Source organism: Puma concolor, chromosome C2 (assembly GCF_028749965.1).
Source record: "Puma concolor isolate L17-30 chromosome C2, mPumCon1.1.hap2, whole genome shotgun sequence".
In the NCBI taxonomy this organism is placed as follows: Eukaryota; Metazoa; Chordata; class Mammalia; order Carnivora; family Felidae; genus Puma; species Puma concolor.
Window position 1 is genome coordinate 40,156,389 of NC_141675.1, and position 22,896 is coordinate 40,179,284.

Genomic DNA, 22,896 nt, shown 5'->3' on the forward strand with positions numbered 1-22,896 from the left:
ATTCTTTCTTTAATGGTTGGTAAAATTTACCAGTGAAGCTATTTGGTCCTGGGGTTTCTTTGCTGGGACACTTTTGATTACTAACTTTATCTTTTTACTAGTAATTGGTCTATTCAATCTGATTTGGTTTTGGTGAGTTGTATGTTTCTAAGAATTTTTCATTTCTTCTAGGTTGTCTAGTTTGTTAGCTGATTATTGTTCATAGTAACTCTTATAATCCTTTGAATTTCTATGATATCAGTGGTAATATCTCATTTTCCATTTATAATTTTGTTGATTTCCATTCTTTCTGTTTTTTCTGCTTCTTCTAGATAAAGGTTTGCCAATTTTATTTATCTTTTCCAAGAACCAGCTCTTCGTTTGGTTAATCTTGTCTATTGTTTTCCTGCCCTCAATTTCATTTAGTTTTTTCTCTAATCTTTACTATTTCCTTATGCTAATTTTGGGCTCAGTTCTTCTTTTTCTAGTTCCTTCAGGCATAAGGTTAGTTGTTTATTTGGAATCTCTATGGCTTCTTATGTATGTGTTTATTGCTATGAATGTCCCTTGTAGACAGCTTTTGCTGCATCCCACAAGTTCTAAAATGTTGTATTTTCATTTTCATATGTTTCAAGCAAACTATAGATATAGTAAAAAGATCAGTGGTTGATATGCTTCTAGAGGATAGGAAATGAATACATGAGGCACAGGGATTATTAGCAGACTAATAATCTATTCTGTACACTGTTGTAATGGTGGGTATATAACATGTATTTGTCAAAGTTCAGAATTATATAGAAAGCAAACCTTACCGTTGTAGACTACAGATTTCCCCTATTTCTTATGTCACTTAACTTTTATGAAATACCTACATTAGTACCTTTTTTTCATTAACTAAAAGAAATCTTTTAGGATTTTTGCTTTTACAAAATGGTAATTGCTTCTTTATGTCATTTCAGCCTACCAAAGATTTTGTAGGCATGCCCCATTTTTGGATAGATGGATAAACTGTGATAACATATCAACATTGGTTCATTAATTGTAACAAATATACCATGCCAATATAAGGTGTTAACAATACAGGAAACTGTGTCTGTGTGGGGGGGAAGGTTGTGCTACGTGGGAGCTCTCTGTACAATCTGCTAGGTTTTTGTAAATCCAAAACTATTGTAAAGCTATGGGGAATGTGTAGAGCTAGGAAATCTAGATCGAAGTCATTGTTCTTCCAAGTCAAATGATCCTAGGAAGCAAAATCAGAAAATTTTTCTTTGCCTTTAGTTTTTCTTCCCTCCAAAAATTTCTGTCCTTCATAACCTGGTACAGTTGCCTCCAGATCTCAATCTGTGATCCTTTTCAGGAAAGAACAATTTGCATATTAAGTTTCTCTCTGTACCTACTGTATTTATGTATCAGGAAACTGATGTCAGCCTATTGAGCCTCACGAATGAGATATTGCCTAAAGGAGTTCATTACCCTAAAATAATATTCTCACAGTTATGACCATTACTTCAATTTTTTTAAGTCATATATACCAATGATCTTAACTACAGGTATAGCTGTCATGCTGAAAGCAAGCTGTAGGGGAATAATGAATCTAATAAGGATTGTAGTCGGAGAACACATTATTTTCTGGAGCAAAGTACTCCATTGACACAGAATAATGAAGTGTGATGTATAAACAAGTAAAAGAGCTCTTAATTTTAATTTAAAATACTATTTCCTCTCTCACTTGTGAATATTTCTCCTTGGTTATTAACATAGGTGAATTAAAAGTTATATCAACAGTCTATACGCAAAGGGAAAAAAAGAGAATGGAGAAAAAGGAAAGAGATAATTGTGTTTGAGAAATAAAATAGTCAGAAATCCTGATTAGTGTGGGAGGAATAAATTATTAAATCTACCCACACCCTCTATTCTTAATCTCCACTATTCAATTTTATAATCATAAACATTCTCATTCAATGGTAAAAAACTAATTAGTATTCAAAAACTGATTCATTTTATGCCTGACCTTTAGCTAATTTCAGTTTGTGAATTCTGTTCTTTGAGTGTACAAATAGCTTGGCAAACTGATTTCTTTTATTTCTGAAAATCCAATGTTTAATTAAAATAGTTTAAGTTATTTTTTCTGGGCTTAGTGAACATTTATAACATATTAGTGAACATGAATAACATAAAGTGTCTTCATTAATTATTTGTGAATAAAAAGCATTACTTTTTAACAATCAGTGTTAATATAGACTCCCTTTGAATGATTCTTTCAGAACTGAGAAAGATTTTAAAACTGTAATTATGTCATACTATATTTTCATACTAATTAGAAGGTAGAGAGTTTTGTGAGTATAATGATGAGGAAACTAAAACACAGATAATTAAAATAAATTTTGTATTTTTGGGGGAGGGGAAGAGAAAAGTTAATATATTCTGAATCTTCCTACCTTTAAGAGGTACCACAGGAAGCATTTACTACATTTCTAAGAGTGTCTGCAATTCTGAAGATCAGAAAAGTGAAAAGTTTACTCTTGTCCATACTTTTTACCCATGTCCTAATCTTAATCAAGCAGTACTTCTAGGCTTTACACGTGGATTGCATTCAGACCAAGTCTTTGGTTTGGTTTCATTCCATGAGAGGGTGCTGATCAAAATATCTCAGTAAGACTCTTGTTTGAAACTTGAGGACTTCTGCAAATGCCAGCTACCTACCAGTCATTTGCCTACAGTTTTTTTTTTCTATATCAGCTATGAACCCCTAAAGTTCACCAGAAAAAAAATGTTTATCAAATAAAGCCAAGTGTATTGGGTTTATTTCAGGAAGGGAAAACAGCACCTCAATGGAAATTTCATCATGTGTCAGGAGAGGCTATTGTAGTATTTCAGAGTCCAGACTGGATGGTTCTTAGGCATGTCTTACAAGTAGGGGACTAATTTAGATTGGACAGAAGTTGGGATATACTAACTTTGGATTGGAGGGCACAGTAAAAGGGTCTTAAAATGACTTCTTAGCGAGTAAGTTTTGATAAGTAAGCTGTTTTAGTTGGCTCACGGTCTCATCTTCCAAGAGAAGGTATTTCTTGGAGCAAACAGCTAGGTTTTTTTCACTTACTGTCAGGATTGTTTAATAGAAGGGAGAGGATTTCCAGTATTGATTAACACAGGGATAAGGAATATGCTCATTTCATTTCTTATTTTGTGGGTATCAATTTACAGCTACAAATGTGGGTCTGGAATGGAAATATTTTGTCAGCTTAAATCTAATTCCCAACTTTCCTGGTTAGTGGACAAGTCAAATATTACAATTATTGGGACTTCATTATTTTCACTAGGCAGAGTCACACACAGATCTCAGTGTTCTATGTGGTACTTATAAATTGGGGGCAGGGACTCTAGTGTGTAGTCTTTTATAGATACTGTGAGTATTCTCATTGTCTGTATCCATGTAATTCCCTGAAATTCCAGGGATTTTTACTTCCGTGTCCTTATGGTGCATGCAAGTAGTTGTTCAGTTCTATAAAATAAGAAGTGGATTTGGGGGTGGGGGGTAATTAATGAAGCAGCTTCATCACATGTAGAGTCCCATTCTGAGGAATTTTGAGGGGAGGTAGCAGTAAGTTCATATAGCCATAAAATGGTACAAAAAATAATAATTGCAAATTTAGGATATTTAATAATAATTGCCTGAGATTGCTTTTCCTCCCCTCTATGACATCCCTCTATTTTACCTCCCTCCTGCCTGTTGGTGTCAAAAGGTCATTCTGATAAGGTCAGAGGTAAGCTGAGGATATTTGAGTTGGGTTGAGTAGGATATACTTACTCAATGATTACGATATGACTCGTAATCATTTGCCTGTATAGTTAAGTAATTGCAAGTCATTGCATGTAGGCATGGCTTCCGGAACTAATATTTTCATGTACTACAACTCACTGGATATTGTGACAAAGTAGGTATTATGAGTGAAAATGTGCAGGGCCAAAATGTGTTCAGGGAGCCTACCAGGAGAAGGAAGTATGTAGGTAGTGAATAAGAAACAGGGCTTGAGATGATGTCTGGAACCGATAAATTATATAGTTAGTAATCAGAAGTGTAAAATTCTAAGCAGAGGATTCATATCCCATTGATGCACAGAATGGAATTCCCTCATCTGAAATGTACCCCCAAATTCAGTAACATACAATGTTATGATGAGTATTCAGTTGTGATAGTTTATTGTTTGTGCTCGTTGCTGTATGTGATTTTTTTTTTTCAATTCTTTTGTGGTCTAATACATATAATGTAAACTTTACCATCTTAACCATTTTTGATATACAGTTCTGTGGCAGTAAGTACATTAATATAGTTGGGCAGCTATCACCACTGCTTGTCTCCATAACCCTTTTCATCTTGTAAAATTGAAACTCTTTACCTATTAAAGAATAATTCTCCATCCCTTTATGCCCCTGGCAAACAACAATTCTCCATTCCTTTATGCGCCCTGCTCCTGGCAAACACCCTTCTCCTTTCTGTCTTTATGAGTTTGGCTCCACTAAGTGCTTTACATAAGTGGAATCATATGGTGTTGGTCTTTTTGTGATTGGCTTATTTCACTCTAATGTTCTCCAAGTTCATTCATGTTGTAACATATGTTAGAATTTCTTTTCTTTTTTTAAAACACTTTATTTATTTTGAAGACAGAGAGAGTGAGCGGGGAGGGGCAGAGAGAGAGACAGGGGCACAGGATCCGAAGTGGGCTCTGTGCCAGCGGTAAGAGAGCCCAACGTGAGAGTTGAACTCCCCAACCATGAGATCATGACCTGGGCCAAAGTCAGATGTTCAGTCGACAAAACCACCAGTTGCCCCCAAATTTCTTTTATTTTTAAGACTGAATAATACTCCATTGTATGATACTATACATAAAATTTTAGATCAACTCTATTTTTATAGTTTACAAAAAACAAACTGTGCCATTTACAAAGAAGTATGCATTTGTGAAACCAACACCACAATCCAGGTATAGAATATTTCTATAATCCCCCTGCAAATTTTCCTTGTGATTCTTACAATTCATTTGTCCTCCTGTCCTAAGTTCTAGGCAAAGACTGCTCTATACTTTGTCACTATAGATTACATTTTATCTCTTCAAGAATTATAAGGATGCATATATGAATTCATACAGTATGTGTTCTTTTCTGCTAAGAATAATGATTTTGAGATATATTCATATTGATGCATCTCTCTGTGATCTATTGCTTTTATTTCTTTTTTTTTTTTTTAAATTTTAACATTTGCTTTTGAGAGAGAGAGAGACAGAGCATGAGCAGGGGAGGGGCAGAGAGAGAGGGAGACACAGAATCTGACGCAGGCTCCAGGCTCTGAGCTGTCAGCACAGAGCCTGATGTGGGGCTCAAACTCACAATCCGCGAGATCATGACCTGAGCCGAAGTCGGACACTCAACCGACTGAGCCACCCAGGCACCCCCATTGCTTTTATTTCTGAGTGCTATTCCACTGACTAGGTATATCACATTTTGTTTTAGCCATTCACTTGTTGGAAGTCATCTGGGTTCACCCTTTCTCATTTTATTTCAGATATCAAATGTGCTATTTATGATAGTTATTGTTATCCACTTACTATCTGAAGGATCTGTAGTGACAACCTCTTGTTCTTGGCTTGGTTATTAATCTTCTGTTTCTCTCTCTTTCTTTCTGTCACTCTTCCTCGAGTTAATCACTTTAACCAGGGGTACATCGATTCTATTAATCTCTTCAAGAATCAGCTTTCAGATTTATTAGTATATTTTTTCTCTCGTTCCTTCTTGGTATAATCTTAACATATCTTATTTTCTGCTTTTTTAAGGTTTACTGTACTTTTCTTATCAAGCATCCTAAAATAATACTTTAAGCTTCTTTTAGAAATTTCTTTTGTTCTAAAATCATTTAAACATATTTTTGTCTCCCAAATGCTGCTTTAAATATGCTGTATTTTCTTTAGTCTAACAGTATGAGAGCTGAAATAAAGAAGGCAGAGAGTCACTTTGCTTTTACCTCTACAGGGAGCAGGAGCATAGGGTGACTCAAATTTGTCACGGTTCTATGCATGTCTAGGGATGATCATGAAAACACTGCAGGTAATGATTTGACAGTTACAAATACATTTGGTGAGAAGGCGAGAAGCAGTGACTTATGAGGATTGATTGCATATCTCTCTTTCTTTCTGTATGTATGTATGTAACAGCATCAGTTTGAACTGCACGGGTCCACTTATATGTGGATCTTTTTTTCAAGAGATACAGTACAGTACTGTAAATGTATTTTTTCTTCCTCATGATTTTCTGAATAACATTTCATTCTGTCTAGCTTACATTATTGTAAGAACACAATACATAATACATACGACATACAAATGTGTGTTGGTTGACTGTTTATGTTATCAGTATGGTGTCCAGTCAATAGTAGGCTATTAGTAGCTAAATTTTGGAGGAGTCAAAAGTTACATGTGGATTTTCGATTGCATGGTAGGGTCAGTGCCCCTAACTCCACATTGTTCAAGAGTCGACTGTGTGTGGGTGTGTATGCACATACTTGGTTTACCTGGGATTTTATGCTTAAATGTTAACAAACACAGAATTAAGTCCTTTTAATTTATCCATTCTAGTTGCCTTTGCTTTTAATTAGATCGGTAAGTAATTCACACTTAATATAATTGCTGATGTGTTTATGTTTTGGTTTAATATTTTCTTATTTATCATTTTTACTTGGCTTGTCACTTCTGATTTTTGTTTCTCTGCACTGTTTTCTCACTTAGTTTTGTATATTTTTTTAATTTGATTTATCTATTGGATTCTTAAACATGACTTTTATTGGTTGCTTCAGGGATCATATGAATCCTCCAATTTTCCGTCTATTTAGAGGCAATATTGTAACGTCTCATGTATAATGTAGCAAATCTTGCAACTCTCTAGTCCATTTACCCCACCCCCATCGTCCTTTATGATATAGTTACCCAAGGCATTATATCCACAAGAACAATACTGTATGTTTTGTTTTATACAGTCAAATGTATCTAAATTTCTGATGCTTTTTATTTTTTGCTAGAGATCTGAGTTTCTCTTGCAGTCTGAAGAACTACATTTAGTATTTCTAGTAGTACAGCTCTACTGGGAACAAGTTCTATTGGTTTTCTTTTACTTAAATGTGTCTTTATCATATTGTTGAGGGCTGAATTGCCTGGATGTGTAATTCTGGGTTGCCGGTTTTATCTTGAAACACCTTAAAGATGTTTTCAAATGTCTTTTGTGCTTCACTGTTTCCGAAGCAAAGTCCAAATATCACTGTTGCCCTGTGTTTCAGTTACCTAATGTTGCATAAAAACCATCCCCAAACTTAATGGTTTAACAACGTTTATTTTCCTTATGAATTTGTACTCTGTGTAGGACTTGATGAGGATAAGCTTGTCTGTGCTTCGCTCAGTGTGTGCGTGGATGGCTCGGATGGTGGGGTTGAAATTGTCTGAAGGCTCACTCATGTGGTGTCTACTACTTCTGTGGAAAGACTCAAATAACTACATGTTTCAAGAGCTCGGGCTCTTCTGGTACCTTTCTTCCTTCTAAACTGCAATGGACCTAGCTCGTCACATCATCCCTTTTCACTTTTCCTCTGTGACCTGGGCCACCAGGGTTCTTTGCAAACTCTATCCGCTGTGGTGGCTGCCGTCATGACTTGCATAACTTTCTGTAGAAGTCAAGAAAATACAATGAAAGGGAAAGTAGACAGAGGACCAGAAAGATTTGGATGAGATGCCAGCTCACATACATATTTAAAGGAGAATCGTTACATGTTTGTCATCCTTGGGTTAGAAATCTTCAAAAAACAGAGTAGAGAAATTGTGTTTTTAAATCCAAGATAGAACTTATTTTTTACCTCCCCTGGGTTGCACAGTAAAAGATGAATTCCTTAAAGTGTCATGATTCCAGAAACCATTCATGTCAATTTTGCCACGGAACGGTGACAATGAACAATTTCTGTCTGTCAACAAAAGAAGATTGGCTTGTGCTCTTTTCTTTATTTTTGGTGCTAGCAGCTGTACTTTGACGTACTTTTATCTTTCTGTCTGAATGGCTTTTTTGACACTTTTCTACACCATTTTTTTTAAGGAACAGTAGGGGTGCCTGCGTATCTCAGTTGCTTAAGCGTCAGACTCTTGGTATCAGCTCAGGTCATCATCTTGTGGTTGTGAGATGGAGCCTCGTGTCATACTGCATGCTCAGTGTAGAGCCTGCTTGGGATTCTCTCTCTTCCTCTCTCTACCCCTCCTCCACCTGTGCGCTCTCTCAAAATAAAACAAAATAAAGAAAAATAGATCTTCTTTGTTGTTCCTAACTTTTTCTTTTGTGATTTTACCCTCTGTAAGATGATCTTACCTCCTTTTCTGGCATGAACAATTCATGGTGGGAGAGGACTGCCAATATACATAATGGATTTTTCAAATTGACACTGTCCCCAGTAAGTGACAGTATACTAGGGAAAACAACATTTCACATATTTCCAAAGTCTAAGTGTGGATATTAAAAGTTACACATTTCCTCAGCGTCTTTATTTTAGACTTTGTTAAATTTCTCTAGGTGATATAAACAATCACTGGAACCTTCATTCTGAGCTCTTTATAATTTAGTTGGAGATAAGATCATTTAAACACTGTTAAATAACCGTATTTGAAAAAATGCTAAATAAATGCTAGACAAAATGACATAGAAATTCTCAACTTTTTAGTTTTAGGAGTGAAATAACAGTAGCAACAACAAAGGTATAACTCAGCTTCTTTAGAAATTGCATAAGTAAAAATTACATAAAAGTACTTCACCGTCAGCTAATAATGCTCCCTATGAGTTTCACATAAATGCAGATACAACTCAAAGCAGTAGGTATCAGCCGTGTCAACCGCTAATCCTAAAGCTTGTTTTGAACAGCCATTATCTCTCATTTTCCATATCTGGAAATTAGGATGAGGTGAGCACAATATGCTGAGCACAATATCCAGATTGTTATCCAATTCTTACTTTTATAAATATTTAACATACTCCTGACCCTTTGAGGCTGACATCCTACTGTGTGATTTTTGATAATATTGCACACAGCATTCTTAAATATATTGCATTTAGTGAGGTCCCATAGTAATGACTCTTAGCCATCAAAGTAGCCGGCGTATTCCCTGGGTCACCTGTATTTGCCAGCTGATTCCAAGTGTTTAAGATAAACTCCACCTGGAATTTAAGGACTCTCTCTGTTACTCTTTGGCAGAGGAGCTCAACCTGCAGTGGGTCCCTTGAAAATCCCATCTGGGGACAACATGTGGCTTCCTCTCTCAAGTTACTCAGAAGTGCTGTTAAATGATTTCACTTTCTATGTCTAGAAAACAGGGACTTGGTGTGATATACTCCTTGGGGTTTATTGGACTTTTGTTATGTTAACTTTAAAAATACTTTTCTCGGTTGCTTTCTTCTTCCCTTTTGAAATAGGGAATGACACATATCAATAACTTGGGAGGGCACTCTGTCAACTATGCGTTTTTCAAAGATTTAAGACATACTCCACACTCTTCAATGGCTCCTATTCCACTGAGGACTAGTTCTTACAACAATGCCCTTTAATAATGACCTGAGAGGTAGTTTGTGAACTGGCCCTCGGTACCTCTCTGCCTTCATCTCCTCCTTACTCTGCCTCCAACTTATTCAGCATCAGCCACTGTTTCTTGCTGTTCCTCAAACACACTGCTGATCTTCCCAACTTAGAACCCCCGCCCCCTTTTTTTTTACAACACACTTTTCTCAGACAACCTCATAGCTAACTGCGTTGCCACCTTTAAATCTCAACCATTCTTGCCCATCATGTGCACTCTGTTTAAAGTTGAAATTTTCTGGGGCACCTGGGTGGCGCAGTCGGTTAAGTGTCCGACTTCAGCCAGGTCACGATCTCGCGGTCCGTGAGTTCGAGCCCCGCGTCAGGCTCTGGGCTGATGGCTCAGAGCCTGGAGCCTGTTTCCGATTCTGTGTCTCCCTCTCTCTCTGCCCCTCCCCCGTTCATGCTCTGTCTCTCTCTGTCGCAAAAATAAATAAACGTTGAAAAAAAAAAAAAGTTGAAATTTTCAGCACAGCACTTACCGCCTTTTTGCACACTCTATCATTTTTTGAATGTATTATTTTATCATCCGTCTTTACTGTTAGAATCCAAGCATGTAGGTTAATGTCTGGGACATATTAGGTTCTCAGTAAATATTTATTAAAATAATTGTTTCGTGCTGGGAATGTATTATAATAGTTACTTTTCCCAGACCCTCTGAGAATCATGAAACCGACTGCAGACAGAGGCTATTCCTTTGATCTAAACTCACTTCTCTGCAAATGTAGCCTTCAGTCTAAGGCTAAGATTCCATGCTTAAAATAGTTAAAAGGCTTTCCTTGAATATAAAAGAGATTCTCAGAATCTAAGAAGAGTTGAGATTCTAGGCCTTCCATGGCAAGAAGGCTTATGGGTATTGCTGTGAGGACATGGTAGGACCTCAGGGCTGTGATTCCCCAAAGATGAGCATTTTGCCATCGCAGTACAGAAGAGGCAGTGAAAAGAGACAGAACCAGGTGGGCCTGAAGAAACCCTACAGAGAGGCATCGGAGTTTATCCCAGATTGATGAAAACACTAGGCATTGAGCAAAGATTGGGGCTTAAGAATTAGATTTCATTTCCCACTGCCAAGCAAAATGAGAATTCTGAGAGAAAATTAAGTTCATTTAAAGAATGCAGAGGTTTGGGTTTGGATTTTGTTTGCTTTTTGGCTGTTTTTTTTTTTTTTTTTTTGGCGGGGCACTAGTTTTGTGGACTGAGATTTACATATCCTAGTTGAAGGCTAAAAATCTACCCCAAGAGTGGCAAATAGGTAAATGATAGCACACGGATACCTCATTGCTGATGACTTGTACATTTTCCCCTTTCTTCCCATGGTTTCTAGTCATTCTTTCATGCCCAGAGTGTAGGAGTGTCTTGTATATATGTGCGTGCGTGTGTGTGCCCCGTGTTCTAATGCTTTTCATGTCAGTGTGTGCCTGTAATGCTATTTGTTATCTGATAAACTCCTTAACCTATGGACTTGAAATCCTATTTCCGTAGCTCCAGGTTTAAGTCATGTGCCTCGCTTATTGTCTCACAGCACTTTGGTTTTACTGAAAACATTTACTTCCCTAACTCCTTAACTGTAACCATCTTTATATTGTGCTTTTGTTATTTGCTCCGTGATGCTCGGAAGATAGATACTATTTGGTGCTGTTTCTGAGATCCTTCAGTGGTAAGTACTTTCAGATGCACTGTTCTTTAAAATAAGCATTAATGTGTTATTTTTAGCAATTAAATAGGAGCAAAGTAGCTTGCTAAGGTGCCACAGAGACAGTCTGCATTCTAATCAGTGTGCAGGGATATTCTAAACCCATACACTTTCTTCTCGATAGAGCTGCCTTTTGACATAGGATACAGTTTAACAGCGTGATTCCTATGTTACAAGGAGTTTTTATTTAAAAAATTTCTTTACAATTTTTTTTTATTTAAAAAATGTATTTCTAGTTTTAGGAAATATGAGACTTAGTGGTGAGCAACTGATAATTCATGCAATGAAAGTTCCGGAATGAGCCAGGAGAAGCAGAGACTCCAGGATCTGTAGCTGGAGAAGGCTGGAGGCTGCTTACCGCCAGCGCAGCCTCAGTTAAATTCACCTTCCTTCAGTACTCTTTTCAGTTTCGCACACCGCGTTGGTTCCACATACGTGTGGATCTCTAACCAAAGGGGACACGGAAAAAATCCTAGGGAAAGATTCTGATCACAAGGTAGCATTGACCCAAAGTGGAAGCATACGATGATCGCCCAGATTCAAATACCTACCCATCCTTTGAGCAGGGGTCTGGAGGCTCTGGGGCTGGAGCCCTCCATTCTGCTGGGGGAGGGGGGAAGAAGTTCCCCAAACAAAATGAGGTGTCCTTGTCAGAAGAAAGTAAAAGATGTTAGAGAGATTAAAACAGGTATGCATTCCCCTAGATGTCAAAATGTAATATCCCCAAATTTCTAGAGATCCCAGGAGCAACACATATTAAGTCAATTTAATTTAGAATTTCGTTCACAGTAATCTGCCTTTGGAATAAATTGAATCGCTTCCAATCAAGAGGAAGATTTAAAAGGATTATCTTATTCATTGTTTCTCAAATCCTGTCTTTATATGGAAGCTTAGGGGGAACTGGAATGACTCCCAGTGAGAACAACTCTTATTGAGTTATTCCACTTTTAAATCCAAAAATTACTTTGGAAATAGACCTGAATAAAATTCTGTAGTCATCCAATGGAACACCCCTAACAGGGTAATTATAACACCTCCTGAGGCTACCAGGAACCAAATCCATTTAAGCAGTTACTTGAGCATCTAGTTCCTTTCTACTTCTTTCTAATGGAAAACAATTGGTTAGCTGGGCAGCTATAATGCACCTTTCCCAATATACCGGTTTTCATTTTTAAAGCCAATCTTTCCCACTGGAAACTGTGTCTGAAGGAAATTGCTTTAAACAATGATATGCTCTTCTTGGGTCCATATTCCTTAGCGATCTGTGTTTACTAATGCAGTTCAAGAGATTTCAAAGGTATTTAAGTTAATGTGGGAAAAGTAAATGGCATTTCTCATCTCCTCCCTTTATTTCACTATGGAAATGAACGTGGTAGACTCAATGCATTATTTTCTAAAATGGCTAACTATTTTCTAATGTGAAATAAATGGATGCTGGCTGGTGGCAAAAAGACCAGTACAAGGTGATTTTGAAATCACTGTGGGAAGTGATGAACATTGATAACAGGGTGTAGAGTCGGTAGAAATGGAAAGGAAGACGCAGTCTAATCATTTATAAAAGTAATATGGATGTTTCTACAAAATCTCATAATAACAAAGAGCATGTCATAAATACATATATTGATAAGAAAAAAGTGATTTAAGAGGTGCTAAGATTCCAAAGTGGAGGATATATTAAAAAATACAAATAGATATAAAATACAATGCTAGAGAGAATATTAAGTAACAGAATTCTGCATTGATAAACATGAATGGACGACCAAGATCAACCAGAGAGGAGAAAAACTACACAAACATGGACTCAAATGGACAAATGGACAAATTGGACACAGAAATCAGAATATCAACCGAATGATCAATCAAGTGTGAGATTATAACAGACTTAATTTGGATATGAAAGAGCTCAGACATTGTGCCAATCACAGGTCTTTCTTACTATATTTATTAGGAGGTATTATAGCTGTCGTAAGCAGTACAAGGCATCTGAGAAAAGGCCTAACGTAAGAGAGCAAAAGTAAGGACAATTCTAAGGTGAAAAACAATTGGTATAAATTAAAATAGAAATTCTTGGGGCTTTCAGAAAAATACCTTTGCAAAATGTGTTCTTCATAACAAATACATGATTAAGTTGCCAGAGGGCCTAGGCATAAAGTGAAGATCACTATTAAGAGAGTATACAAGAAAATAAATAAGCAAGCAAGTATTAATAAAGAATATGTAAAATAAATAAATCCAATATACTTCCTCCCTCCCATTTCCTTCTTTTATTTATTTTTTTTAATTTTTTAATGTTTATTTTTGAGAGAGAGAGAGAGAGAATGAATAGGGGAAGGGCAGAGAGAGAGAAGGAGACACAGAATCTGAGGCAGGATCCAGGCTCTGAGCTGTCAGCACAGAGCCTGATGTGGGGCTTGAACTCATGAACTGTGAGAACATGACCTGAGCCGAAGTCAGATGCCCAACCAACTGAGTCGCCCAAGTGCTCCTTTCTTTCCCTTCTTTTAGAAGTGAACATACTCTTTAAAAATATTTGAGTAAAGAAACAGAAATTTAAGGATGTGGTATACAAATATAAGGGTTATAACAGAATAAGAAATAAAATAAGTAATTATATTGTTAGCAAAGATTTAGAATTATAGTGTGGAACTGTAAGTGTCGACTTCTATGGAAGGATATAGATCATGTTTAATATTGACAAATTACCAAACAGGTATATGCATGTAACGTTTGTACTTCTTAAGATAATTATCTGAGGTCCTAAAACCAGACTATTTCATAGTGTCTCTGGGTGGAAGACAGTAGACTTTTATTTTCATGTTCTATCCTTCAGAACTGACTAGATTTTATGATCCAGCACATGACTTTCTCTTTTAGATAAAGCAAATTAAAAATAGTGAAATGAAATGATATCCATAAAGTATCATTGAAAAGATGAGTGCTACGCTCAAAAGATGATGAGCACGATTGCTTTCTACTATTGTTCATGCTTACTATCACCAGTGCTACTGGCCCAATACTCATATATTCTCCCCGGATGTCATTCCCTATTGGTCTGCGAGCATATAAAGCAACGGTTTTTCTCCTTCAACAGCTTTTCCTGTAGGAGTCTGGCACAAGCACCCAGCTACTATCTCATCGTAAGTAGTAATGATCTGCGTGAAGAAAGCAGTGACCTCTAGATGACAGATCTCGTTGTATTTCTTCTGGCATTAAAAAATTCACAGTAAAGAAGATATGTCACTTCTGGTGAATCTAAAAACCAATGTTGGGCTATTATAATTTCTTTAAAATAAATACATCAGGTATGATGCTTAGAAGGACCAGACAGAAGCCTGCATCATCAGCATTCAGGGAGAGATTTCCCTACCACTCATTCTATCCTTTAGGACATATTATGTTTTGTTTTTTTTTTCCCTCTGGGATATAGGCTAGGACTTGGTTAAGCCATCCAGCTTCTCCTTTTCCCAGGAGATAAAAGGAAGAGGGGATAAAGTGCAGCTGGACTGTTTCTACATCAAAGAGAGTATGGAGAGAATTCTTAAAGACTGTTCTGATTTTCTTTGCTTGGGAGAAAGGGAAATGAGACTCATGCCAAAGCTGAAAAATTGGTCTGTAAAGCACACTCTTCAGAGTGAAAGATACTACTTATTTCTTCTGGTATTCCAGAGTTCCATACTTGACTTCATGAAACAGTTGAATCGACAGTAACAACACAAATGCCCCTGTTGATAGGAAATTGACATGGCATGGATGAAGCAATTAGGCATGCTGATGTAGGTAGGAATCACAAGGAAGTGGAATCATGTGCATTGATAGCCACTGGTGGCAGTGACCTTAAGTGAGGTCCATTGTACAAATAGAGCCTTGATAACAGGATGAACCGCTGCTATGCACATTCTGTTTATTTAAGCAATGCTAGCTCCAGACGCAATCTATCGATTTCTCCCCTGAAACTGAAGTAGCAGTGGGTAAGCCAGGTTTCAAGAAAATAATTTCCTATCCTTGTTCATCTTAAGCGAGCACTGTTGGACTGTTAAAGTGTATGGTGTCTTGGGTTCCAGGATGTTTTGTTTGTTTGTTTGTTTGGTAAGGGAGGGTTGGGACAGTAGGGTGTTGTTCTCTATTTTCTATAAACTAGTTCACTCTTTTGCTCTTTCATTCCACTCCTGCAAGTCCTTTGTGTCAACAACTGGAGTATAATGAGTCCTCGATTTGGTCATGCCAAGAGTACTCACTAGGGAGTTTCAAGATGAGTGGCTATTCCTGCTGCTATCTGAGGTGCCCTTCAAAACTAAGGTGAGAAATCAGATTCTGGAAACAGCAAAGAGAGGATTACCATGTTTGATGATGGTTAACCTGGTGCTGATCTTATGGAATCAGTCAGAGGTATTCTAGAGGTAGTAAATAAAGGTGAAGAATTTTAAAAATTCTAGGAATTCACATGGGGCTTATTTCAATTTGCTGTGTATTGGTACCATTAAGGACGTTGAGACTATCCAGCAGCCGTCAACTACTATGCATAATCAGCACATGCTTGGACAATAACTATTATGTTTTGATTACCTAGTAAGCCAGAAGCTTTTAGCAAATAATCTCTATATTTAATCACTTTCTAAGGTAACTATTATTTGTCTGATATACAAGATGAGGAAACTGAAGCTCGGCAAGTGTAAGTATGTGCTTAAGGTGACATAGCTCCTAAGTACCTAATCTAAGTTTCAAGTTAGGATATTGTATCCTAAAGCCCTTTCTCTTCTTGCTATACTGTGTGGATATCAGGTAATCATGTATTTTAGCAATGGTCTTTGCATATGATGCCTTTTCTTCCCTTTGAACTTGTAGTATTATCAACCAATCTGGCCTGTGGAAAGTTAAGATGTGAGGTGTCTGGGAGTTACCAGATTTTGAGCTTTAAATGCAAGCATTCCATGAATGGTGGCTCCAGAGGACATCTGACATCCCTGTTCTCCTCCTACTTGCTTTTCTTATATTCAAAAGCAAGTCGATGTGTGTGATAATGATACATCTAATTTATGGGGAACCTGAGTGGCTCAGTTGGTTAAACTCCAACTCTTGGTTTTGGCCAGGACATGGTCTCACGGTCTTTGGGTTCCATCCCTGCATTGGGTTGTGCGCTGACAGTGGGGAGCTTGCTTGGGATTCTCTGTCTCTACCCCTCTCTCTGCCCTTCCCCTGCCTGCACTCTCTCTCTCTTTCAAAATAAATAAATAAACTTAAAAAAAACCAATTTCTACATCTAGTGATAAGTTCTATTTATGTTAAAAGAGTTCAAATAATATTTTAAAGAATACCAATCTAAAATATATTGTATGTGTATTGTGTTCTTACAGTCAAGATATTTTTTTTTTTTTCTGTTATGGCTGTCATTTAAAAGAATTAAAACCTCATCTTGACAGACATTTTTATTAAATTTTTTTAATGTTTATTTATTTTTGAGAGAGAGAGAGACAGAGTATGAGCCGGGGAGGGTCAGAGAGAGAGGGAAACACAGAATCCAAAGCAGGCTCCAGGATCCGAGCTGTCAGCACAGAGCCTGACGCAAGGCCCAAACTCGCAAACTGTGAGATCATGACCTGAGCCGAAGTCAGACACCCAACTGACTGAGCCACCCAGGCATCTCATTGACAGATATATTTCAATAAAGCTCTTCTACACCTGACCTTTTTAGTAAGTTATTTATTAATTGATTTATAGACATAGCATTGAAAAGTTGAGGTGCATTGCTTTCTCTCCCCGCTCCAACCCCCACCTATGGGGCTGTGCCACTCTCACTCAGAGCTCCCGGCTCCTGCCAAGCTAGTGCCACTGCAGTCTCTCTCCAGCCATAGTCATGATCATCTACCAGGACCTCATCAGCTGTGATGAGATGGTCTCTGACATCTACAAGATCCTGGAGATCATGGAAAGGCTGTGCCTGGAGATGGAGAGGAAGATGGTCAGTAGGACAGAGGGTAACATTGATGACTCACTTGTTTTGGTGGAAATGCCTCCATCGAAGACCCCGGAGGTGAAGGCACTGAGAGCACAGTCATTGCTGGTGTTGATATTGTCATGAACCATCACTTGTGGGAAACTACATTCACAAAAGAAGCCTACAAGAAGTACATCAAAGATAACATGAAATAAACCAAAGGGAAAGAACTTGAACAACAGATCAGAAAGAGTAAAACCTTTTATGCAGGCTGCAGAACAAATCAAGCACATCCTTGTTCATTTCCAAAACTACCATTCTCTATGAAAACCTTAGTCCAGATAGTGTGGCTGTTCCGCTGGACTATCATGAGGATGGTGTGACCCCATCTATGATTGTCTTTAAGGATGGTTTAGAAATGGAAAAAAATGTTAATGAATTTGGCTATTAGATTGGATGTATCACCTATTATCTGTCATAACTGACTTCTGTCCATCCACACAACACCAAGACTTGGACAAACGGGACTGATGTCATCTTGAGCTCTTCATTTATCTTGACTTTGATTTATCTTGGCTTTGTTTTTAAGAAAAAATATCATGTCATATAGGTTGTCTGAAAATGAAATGCATTTAAACTCATTTGACAGAATGCCTCTTAGTTTAATACATATTTAAATCCATCTGTCCTGGAGAAGCTAGACCCTAATCGTAGACTACTGCTAGAAAGCATAAGACTACTTGCACATAACTGCTCAAGTGAAAACTACTTCTGGGAATGGAATATAAAACAAGAATCAAAAGTCTTAATTCTGAGTTCAAGTAAAGGGGAAAGACCATGCTTATAGCTGTGCCTACATTGAAGTGGACTCCATACCCATTTCATCACCTACAAATGGAAGTAATTAACTGTGAAAGAGATTATCAAAGGAGTCAAATGAGACTAATACAGGTGGAAGCAAAAGAAAAAAAGTTGAGATACATTGTGTAGTAAACCCCTATCTCATAAAGGAAGTTGAATAGGAAAACAGTCTATATGTAGCCCCCAGAATTGAAATATTAAGCCATCCATTGCTTGGACAGATATTAATTGACTCAAACATTTTCTAGCAAAAGGTAGTCTATATTCAAAAGTCAGACATTTTATTGAAATATTTATAAAATATAATTTTAGTAAAGGCTAATAAATTTACACAGCACCAATTTAAACAAAATATGATTATGTTAGGATACATAAATTTGACATTGAATATACTTATACTTCCATTTTTTTGTATGTGGAGACAACTCTGTTAAAATAATGAAACAACAAAATCATTTATGGGAAAAGTCCCAGTTGCTGCATGAAAACAAGTTAGTTCTATATCCAAACATACAAACAGATAAAAGAATCATCCAAAATAAAAAGTTTAAATTTTAACAGTCTATAGTTTTATTTATTCATTCGTTCATTCATTTATTATTTTTTGTTTTAGAGAGAGAGAGCGTGTGAGTGAGAAGAGAGGTAGAGGGAGGGAGAGAGAATCTTAGCAGACTCCATGCTCAGTGAGGAGCTCAACATGGGGCTCATTCCTATGACCTTGGGATCATGACCTGAGCCAAAATCAAGAGTTGGATGCCCAACTGGCTGAGCCACTCAAGAGGTCCTGAAGTTTTGTTTTTTTTTTTTTTTAACATATTAAGAACCTGATGAGAATTACTTGTATAATATTTATAATCATATTTTAGTTTTAAAAGATGGCCACCAAATTCTTTAAAAAAATGGCTGTACCATTTGCCAATGAGCAATATAAAAACGTCTTACTCTTCTAGTATCTACAGAAGTTCATATAGATAGTACCTTCTAACATGTAGTATTACAACTACAATTGTATAATTTCATGGTGATTTATTTCTAAAAGTGTGTTTTATCATCTAAATAGTCAATCAGTATCAATTACGCTGAACTGGGATACTATATAAAAGGCCTTCAGGTCATTCCATATTGGAAAGCTATAGGCAATGGTCAGTAATAAAAATTGTTATTTGTGCAAATTATGTGAATTAAGTTGTCAAAGAGATATGTGAATTCTTACTAAAGAAATCACTGTTCTTAAATGACTTTAAGTGCAAGTGACTTCTATTTTTATGAGGTATTAGCTCAGAAAATCAAACTGCCATTTAATTTTGCTCTGGTGATCCTATTGTCTTCATTTCATGTCCTTCTTGGGATACATTTTTCTCTGTATTTTTGAAGATTTATTCATGAACTCCCATTAGCATTAATAGGGGTTGTATAACTCTATCCCCTACATAGCCAGTGGTAAATGAAATCCCTTTGGCATAATTTTCAGGTATTTAAATGAGTCTTGGGTTTTATAAAATACAATTATGGTGCAATGTTACTAATGTAAATACCGAGAAGGTATGGGAGAGGGAATTAAAGGTGCCCTTTATAATGACACATGAGAGGCCACACTTTCTCAAATTGAAAGACACAATTGAGAGAACTTGTCACATTATCCATCTGATGATCACTAGTTTGGGGAATAGTCCTACCTAACATGGAATTAATAGATATTAAATCCAAAATCTGACTTAACCATCAGTTCACATAGCTTTTTTTTTTCAATACTAGAAACAATGGCAAAAAATTTTATTGCTGGTGATTCATTTTTTAATCTGCAGGTAGAGTATTTACAGCTTACCTTGCTTCCAAAAGACTGTAATTAGTTACAGAGTTGTTTAATTTGAGTACCCCAATGTTAGGAGAGTTCTATAATTTCCAGTAAGAAGGTTACACATAATGATAAGCCATCTGGAAGTAGGGCACATGCAATTTGTAGTGCTAAAGTTGTCAAGCTTTGAAGATATCAAGAATGGGAACTTTTTTTCTGTACTTAAAACATATGCTAGGATGGGGCGCCTGGGTGGCTTGGTCGGTTGAGTGTCCAACTTCGGCTCAGGTCATGATCTCATGGTCCGTGAGTTCCAGCCCCGCGTCGGGCTCTGTGCTGACAGCTCAGAGCCTGGAGCCTGCTTCCGATTCTGTGTCTCCCTCTCTCTCTGCCCCTCCCCTGTTCATGCTCTGTCTCTCTCTGTCTCAAAAATAAATGTTAAAAAAAAAAAAAAACATATGCTAGGCACCTAATATAAGGTAAAATTTGGTTTCTGCCTTGTAAATAAGTGCACCGCATATTACGAATACAATACAGATATATCAGGAAATCATACCTTTCATAAATTTTGTCCTTATCTCCTATCACTCTTCCTTTAATGCCACTGTTGATCATTTGTGTCTTTGTATCTCCAAGGAATATTAAAATATCTTTGGGAGCTTTTTATAAAAATGAACTGGAAGCAACCTACTGGTTGTTTACAAGCCAGAAAGGAGCAACATGCTAAGATCATAACAACTTAGTGAGACTCTTCTACCAGAAAATCCAGCCAAGAATCCATATTGTTGGCATGGAACATGTTGCACACTGGGAGAAGTGAGACCACAGGGTTAAACAGGGAGGCTTTTGGAAGGGGTAGAAGGAACGTCTCTGACCACTGCTTCCCACTGAATTTGAAGCTGGCTCTGCTCTCAGTAGTGGCTAGAGATGACAATTAGAACCCATCTCATTGATTCAGGTCAGTGATTGCTTCATAGTGCTGGGCTATGAGGGGCAGGTTTTTGATTTAGACAGACCTGGATCAGTGCCCTTTATCTTTACATAAATAGTGAAACCTTCCAAACCTCATTTTGTGAATCCATAATTGTTGATAGTTTTTACCACTGAAGAAGACAATGGATGAGGTGGCACCTGGTATGATACTTGGCATGTCATGATGTTCTCTTGCATCAAGGCAGAAGTTTTCTGGAACTGGCAGCTACCATTACCAGCGGTGAGATTTGTTTTTTTGTATTACAACTACAGATTTAAGAAAAAAGGTAGTCTTAAGCTGGACACACACCATAACTTGAACACCATTGAACTTAAACTAGTTTCATCTCATAAATAATTTTAAATGATTTTACGTATGTTTTGGTATTTAATGAAGAACGTCAGTTCTGGTGGCATTCTCTCCTTATGTGCTGCCCTACCCTTTCTATCGTGGGTATCACCGTGGTTCTTTACCCACAGCACCTATCTGAGATCATGATATTTTGGAATGCATTTGAATTGCAGTCATCACTAGAAGTCCACTGTAACAGACTCAGAGTGTTATGAGAAGTGTGCATAAAATGCCACACGATGATATCACATAATTTGTCTTTAGATCAGGTAAGCTTAATTATATTTTTGAGTGAAAAAGCCTGAATTCCTGTTACAGTTATGGTCTCATGTTTATTTTCTTCACTCTACTCTTCTGAAACCCATGGTGTTTGGAGAAAACTAACCTGTCAGCTTTTAAAGATGAATTAGATGAATTACAGATATCTGTTTCAACAAATAGATCTTGAATTCTTATTATTTTCCAGAATGAATATGAGGTCTTTGTGCCCATCTAATCAGCACAAGTGATGTTTAAGTTGTTTTGGGGGGGTCCATTGATTCTAAGGAACAGTCTCTGGGTCACACAGGTAACATGGAAGAACCAAGATATGGCCAACGTTCTATTAGGTGTTTCTCTGGAAATATGTTAATCTCTGCTGAGTCCACTTGCAGGAAAGCACACACACCCATACACAAAAACAGATTTATTAACAAACACATGGGAAGCTTGGTCCCTCAGGATTTGGTTGTTAGGGATGGCACGATTTTACCCATAACATGAGTAACAATTTTACCCACACCCTTCAAGGAAAACCCTCCCCCTCTCTAGAATACATGCTTAAACAAAATTGAACTTGCTTCTAACACCGTGAAGGTTTTCAGGTTGTGCAGTCCCTACTTCAGAGACAGACTGAAAGGATTTGAAGAGCGTAAGTGCTTGAAAGAGAAAAGTCTAATTAATTTCCTTGTCAAATCCTTAAATTCAGTACTATGATTGTAAGAGATTCTCCCACTTCTTTTCTTTTAACTCTTTCTGTCCCAATTTGTGGTTATGAAAGTCCTCATGAATTACTATGGTATTTCAACAGCTGCATATGAGGGCTGGAGAAACATTCCAATATTAGATGATTCAAATGACCCTTACGTTTGTATATATGTAAATCTAAACCAGAGTTCAGTAAACTCTATTCCACTGTCTTTACCTGGAAGCAGTTTCTTTTGGTGAAACAGCCATTCTCATTCATTTATGTATCATCCACACTACTTTCATGTTACACGGACAGAGTTGAGTAGTTGTAACAGAACACTATGACCCTGACCCTCAAATATTTACAGTCTGTTTTCATAAAAAGTTTGGCAGCCCCTAAATAAATGTACATAAAGGGTATTACTAATTTTTATATTGGCCACTAGATATACAGTTCATGTTAGAATCACATTTTCCTCGTTAGAAAATAATTATATTTATTTTAGTCTTAATTACATGAAAGTAAACTTCATATGAATAAGTTTGCTTAACTTTTTATGTTCCTCACTTATAATTTCTATGTTGTCTATGAAAACGAATAGAAAATTTTGAATATTTTAGAAGAAAATACTTTAAAAATTTTTCGAGTTTATTTATTTATTTTGAGAGAGAGTGAGGACAAGCAGGTGAGGGGCAGAGAGAGAAGGAGAGAGAA

The 22,896-nt window shown here is 37.0% G+C and overlaps 1 pseudogene; it reads left to right on the forward strand.

Moving 5' to 3' along the window:
• The first annotated feature begins 17,119 nt into the window (after window positions 1-17,119).
• Window positions 17,120-17,704, forward strand: LOC112850006 (translationally-controlled tumor protein-like; annotated as a pseudogene).
• The last annotated feature ends 5,192 nt before the right edge of the window (window positions 17,705-22,896 follow it).